Source organism: Pteropus medius, unplaced genomic scaffold (assembly GCF_902729225.1).
Source record: "Pteropus medius unplaced genomic scaffold, Ma_sr-lr_union100, whole genome shotgun sequence".
Classification (NCBI taxonomy): Eukaryota; Metazoa; Chordata; class Mammalia; order Chiroptera; family Pteropodidae; genus Pteropus; species Pteropus medius.
Window position 1 is genome coordinate 26,880 of NW_024347998.1, and position 6,623 is coordinate 33,502.

Sequence of the window (6,623 nt, forward strand, 5' to 3'; positions counted from 1 at the left end):
GTTATAATCCTTTCTGTTTTGACCAACAGGTCGTGCACACAGTCCCACATGGCCGAGGACAGTGTCAAGAATCACATCTCACAGCCCCCAGACTCCAGCTCTGGAGACTGCGCCTCCCTGTCCTCCAGCCCAGGGAAATGTTGATTATTACTGCGGTTCCCAAGCAGAGATGGCGAGGGTGCTTTTTCCCACTTTCTAAGTGATGAGTTAGCGAGATCAGCAGTCTGGGCTGGCCGTACTCACCTCCTGTGCCCAGGTCTGTTGTCAGCTCCCATGATGTGGGACACCTTCTGCATTCAAGGGCAAAACATGAAACTACCTCCTCCCTCCCACCTTGAGGCAGGTGAATCCCTGAGAGCATCAGCTCATTGAGGTCACTTGGAAACAACCTTTCTTCCTGTCTGTGGCCCGTGTGCTCAGACACCCACCTGACAGCTCAAGAGAGGTAAAGGTAGGGGATGTCAGGATGGCTCAGAGTCCAGACAGAAACAGAGCAAACATGGCACCTTGAGGTCCTGGCTGTAACTACTGCTGTCCACCCCATCCTGGGATTAGGGCCTCTCTGTCCAGGTATGCAGCTCTGACCTCTCTTTCCATTACCGAGGAGAGGAATGGAGGGACACTTGACGTTGACCACACTACCATGTTACCCAGGGAAGCATAATTGTGGATGGGAGCTCCTCCGACTACAGGGGGTCAGGCGTGGTCTGCAACCAGCAGCTCTGGAGCCCTGAGGGCACCATGGTCCTCCCATCTGAGATGCCTCCCACCTCCCCATCAATCTCTGCACCCACCCAATGCTTGGTCTCAGTTCTCAGACCCTCATCCCTTCCTGGAATACTCATGCTTACCCGGTCAGCACCAAATTATCTTTCAAGGTTATGTTTAAAGTACCTTCCTCAGGAAAAGCCACCTGTGACATAAGGTTTGAGTGAGATGCTTTTGCTGAATAATCTCTCAGGACACCATGTTTCCCCCTTGCAGGTCATGGCACATGTCTCTTTTATAGCATTTCTCACAGTTAGACTGAGTTCTGTGAGGGCGACTGTGTACAGGGACCAATAAGTAGTGACTGAGCTTTTACATTCTTGGTGATGCTGCCATTAAAACTACAGAATGGAACGTGGTTTCTTAGTATAGCGGTTAGCACATCTGCTTTACATGAAGAAGGTCTTGGGTTCACGCCCCAGTGGAGCCACGATCCATGATCTACGGCCATGCGACACTGAACAAGCCTAATGACTGATCTCTATAGATAAGCAGGGTGGGGCCTGGTTAGTCCTTGGATGGGAGACCAAGACCTCTTAGGACGACCAGTTGCTGTAGCCATAAATAATAATAATGTTAAAAATGTACAGAATACCTTTGTGGGGCAAGACAGACTCTGGAGGCTGTGAGCATCGCTTCCCACATGAGCCTGGAAGGCTCCGGCACGAGATCAGAGGGTCTTAGATTACAGGAGAGATTGTGCTGCTTGGTGAATGACACAGACTCCTGGGAGGAGAGTGAAATCCTGCAGGGGAGAGAAGCTCATGGCAGGAGTCTCCTCCCAGGAGTTTGTGATCACAAGGACAGAAGCAGTGGCTGATGGTCTGAGCACCCTGACCTTACAGGGAACTGTGTAGGTGCTGGGGCTGTGATAACAGATATCACACGCTGGGTGCTGACAATACAGAAATATTGACTCACAGTTTGAGGTTACGTGTCTGAGATCAAGTGTCATCAGGGCTGGTGTTTCATGGGCTGACAAGGAGAATCTGCTCCCTGCCTGTCTCCTACCCTCTGGGGTCTTGCCGGCATCTTTGGTGTCCTTGGCTTGTAGATCCTGCCTCCATCCTCATGTGGTGTTCTCCCTTGTGTCTGTCTCCAAATTTCCCCTTTCTCTGGGGACACCCATCAAATGTACTGGATTAGGAGACCTCTCCTGCTCCCGTATGACCTCAGCTTAAATGATCTAATTGCATCTTCAACACTCCTATTTCCAATGAGCTTCCATCCTGAGGTACTAGGGTTAGGACTTTAATACAGGAATTTGGGGGCACACAATTCAATGCATGCCAGTGTGTCTGCCTACCCTCTCCTTGGGTGGTTGCAGGTTGGGGTGCACCACCAAGTCCACAAAGATCAGTGGGGCTTATCTGACAGTCCAGAGCGACTCTGAACCTCCCCTGCACGGCCCATTGATGTCTGGACATCCAGGCTCTATCCTTGCTCTGTGAATCACCACAGTGAGCAAGTCTCTGACATGTGACAAGATGGCTTCCATAGCCTCCAATCAGGCCATAAATGAGGCAACGGCCTCACAGCTCAGTGAAGCAGTGAATGGCAACTGCCTTCCTGATGAAGTCCCCAGGACAACAAGATGATGAGTTTTCCCTCCAACCCCAGGTCCCGGTCCTCCCGACCTAGATCAAGTCCGAGGGTACGTGATGAATCTTAAACCCCTTTAATTTTAATCTTGTGCCTTTCTGGATTGACATGGAGGGATCAGTGTGAGGTATTGCTATACTGTGGCCCAAAGTATCCACCATTAGTGACAGCAGCCCGAGCCAGCCCTAAGTTCCAGCTGTCCTGATCTGCCACTCAGGTCTCCATGCTGTCCTCGGTGGACAGGTCAGAGGATACACAGCGATGTCAGTGTGTGCAGCGTAGGCTTGTAGTTTCCGCAGAACGGGGCACCCCTACCTCAATCAGTAGTCACACAGGGCTCACTGTAGTGAGATAAGGGGGATGAGATGAAATACATCACGATCTTTCCAAGCATGAAGTGGTTCTGCGGCAGCTCTGCTGGGACATCGTGATGTCTCTGTTGGAGCAGCAGGACCATGTATCTGGACCCAAAGGTCTAGGCACCATGTCATCAGTGTCCTGGATGTGCCTCCTTTGAGTTGAGCAAAGGGCAGTGCATCAGTAAGTTGTGTGTGCATGGTGTGTGGAGTGTGTGTATGTGTGTGTGTGTGTGTACACAGGTGTGTTCCTTTTAGTGTAGCTAAGAAATTTTTCAACGTCAAAATCCCAAACATTCTGTTTCTGTAATTTCCTCCTTCCCCTATTCTGCTGGCTTTGGTCCATATAAAGTGGAAGGATGAGAATAAGGACATTAAACAAGGAGGAGAAGGAAACGTTCATGTGTGCTTAAGAGGTAGCGGCACCATTCACGGCACTTCGTATTTGATAAATGGCTTAATCAGAGACACTCTGTGAAAAAACGTTCTCGGCATCACCTCATCTCAGATGGGGATGCTGAGACATGCAGAGGAGAGCAACCCGTCTGCGGTCAGAACTGGAAAGTGGCTGACCCAGCAGCAGAACCGAGGTCGTTTGGCCTCTGAATGCCTGGTCTCCACCACCGTCCTGTGTCGTCTCTTGTGCTTTCACACCCAAGATTTGGCCTCTCCTCAAGGTGCCAGGAAGATCTTTCTCCCTTTTCAAAAGTAAGCAGCTGATATTGTGATTTCCTATTGAGCCCTTTGAAAGAGATTAATACATTTGATCCAAACAGGCAAATTAAAATTTTGCAGGATATGCATTTAACAATTGGAAGAAAAAGTGGAATTAGTTTTCATAATCTATCTGTTTTTTTAATTATTATTGTCATTTATGGCTACAGCACCTGGTCTTCCTAGGTGGTCTCCCATCCATGTACTAACGAGATCCAACCATGCTTAGCATCTGAGATCAAACATCGAGCCTGTTCTGGGTGGCGTGGCCGTAGATCATGGACCGTGGCTCCACTGAGATGTGAACCTAGGATCTTCTGCCTGTAAAGCAGACATGCTAACTGCTACACTATCGAACAATGTCTCATATCTATTTCATTAATTCAATTAGTTGACATATTATCATTTCAACATGGATTAAATATGAAAATATTAATACCTTTTACATTATTTTTATACTAAATCTTTGAAATCTTATGTTTACGTCGAAACTACAGCCCATCTTCACTGGGACGACTCACAGTTCATGTTCAAATGCTGCCTTCCCTTGGTGCCCCTGTCCCTGCAATATATACTGACAGCCAGCAGGAGGCGATGGAGGGTCCCGTGACCCCTATGACAGACTAAGGAGGAATGGCCACTCCACTTTCCTTTCCACCCAAACCTTGAGTATTGAGGCTTCCCAGAGGCAAGGGAATTTTTATAACATGAGTCCATACTAGTCCCTTATCTAACGACTGATCTTAAATACAACTACCATTAAAAGATGATTCTGAGCTATCTAATACTTTTTATGCTTAGTGAGTATAATGAATGACAAGAGTGCCTGTGAATTGTTTGGATAAATATTGCTACAAGTATGTTTTTCAGTGGGAAGATCGTTTCCATGAATCTCATGACAAGTCATAAAGTCAGACTTTGTCCATACCTCTAGAGAAAAAAAGATCCTAGGAAATATTTTATTGACCAGGCTCAACTCTGATGTGATCCCCTCTTTGTACTTCTCTGGACAAACTCGAAGAATAACTGCTCTCTCTGGCTCAGTGAGTCAATGATACAATGCTGTTGGCCACAAAGGAATATATGTGCCTAATGCACAAGCACAGGTCATATGTATGAAGGTCCATTCTCCCTGGAGTGTACTGAGAGGTAATCCCTCACGATGTCAAGACCCAGAGCATGGGTGTGAACCGGCCAGCAGGAGGGCCGGTGGATCCCATGGGGAGACTCTGCGGTGTGACGTGTGAGGAGTGGAAGCTTCAGGGATGTGAAGCTGGGAAGAAGCCATGTGTCCCCCGCGCAGCTGGGAGCAGCAGTGGGCATGTCGGAAGCACGTAGCACTCGTCTTATCTTCCACTGTCTCCTCAGACCCGACTCTGAGGGGTGAGCCGTGGGGTCTTCCTTTCTCTGCACAGGTATCACCACAGCGCTTCACACATCCATTCTTTATAAAACATCATCTGCTTTTGTAAGTCAATTTGTTCCATCGCATCCTTAGCAAGAGTAGGTTTGAAAATCAATACATTTGCCAGGGATATGAGGTGAAACATGTTTTCTTGCCAATTATGTGTCATAAAATTAAGAGGTTCGACTTTTGATACTGACAGGTGTCCAACTCCATGGCCTCGATCATGTAAGAAAAGTAATCCTCATAAAGCTAAAGCAACAAACAAACAGGACAAACTAACAGAGACTCAAGGACATGGACCATAGACTCCTGGATTCTATAGGGTAGGGGAGCCGGGGGAAAGGGGGAGGGAGATGGCGTAAATGGGGTCAAATATGTGGTGACAGAAAAAAATCTAACTAAAAATAAACAAACAAATAAACAAATAGTATTAATTCACATAAAAATTTTATTCAGAGAACAATACGAAAAGAAAGAAGAAAAAAAAGAAAAGGAATCCTGATCTCACTGTGAGGATCCGAGCCCGACACAGGGAGCCTGACCAGTCACCCAATTCTCCATGTTCCGTTGACACATGATCCAGAGTTGTCTGTCATGGCGGGAGCAGACTGAGTTTCCCATCTCTGTCCACACGGGCCACATCCCATTAACACAGATTCACAGAGCATGAAAACCTGAGCTGCATTCAGATGCTCCATTCTCCCTGAGGGCTGTGACAGGAGAGGCTCCAGATGCGTGGGAAAGGAGCGGAGACGTCATGGGGGACGGTGAAAGGCAAGGCCGGGAGGGGACTGAAAGGTCAGACTCTAGGTTCCGTCTACGCGCTAGGAACGTGACTCATCATGACTGTGTGGGAGATTTTGGAAGATTCATTAACCTCACAGGGATGCCTCCCTCCTCATTAGACTGGAGGAGAGACCTTGTCTTCAGCAGAGGATAATATTGGTTTACTATGGTATCAAGTGAGGGAGTTCGGGAGAAACACCAAGAGTCAGCATCTTTAAGGGCTCCAAAGTAGTCATTCTGTTGAATTAGCTGCATATGTAGGATGATATTCACGCTGCGGGCACCAGGGGGCACTGTGAGTCCTGGTTTGAGGACCCTCGGGGTCCAATTCCCCAGAGTGGTGCTCAGTGCAAAGGGCATGACTGATGCCCCTTTCAAGACATTTGTGTTGCACAGAATGAACTCTCCACTCTGAAGCCCGCACCTGCCCTCCTTCTGACCTCAGGAAGTTATCAGCATGAGGCCCTGAGGCTCAGAGCTCAGACAAGAGTGGAGACAGACACACTGGGGAAGGGAAGAGAAGAGATTTGCATTCAGTCTACTTCCTCTAGAGCTGCAAGCAGAGAGGATAACACTAGAGCTTGGAGCGGCCAGTCCCAGCAGGGCGGCCAAAGGGCAGAGAGCCCGGAAACCCCTCCCCACCACGGACTGGGTTCCCCTCTACTTCCTGCTCCTGGTTTTCCGCAGAAGTCAGAGTGTCCTAGGGCACTCAGGGGTTCCCTTGCCTGATATTCCCCTCTAAGCACAGTCTGAGGGACATTTGTTTCGACTCGGGTGCATCCAGCCTCATTTCTGTATCTGTTTCCAGGCTTCTGTGCTGTGGTTGTTATGAGCCCGCCCCCATCTGCATCTGACTCCCAGGAAGTGGATTTGCATAAGGACCCCATCTTACAGAGTATAAGGGCAGCCTGGATGCCACATCCCAGCTAAGGGCACATAGGCAGAGGCTGGTGTGTCTCCACTATGGCCTGGACCCTTCTGCTCCCCCT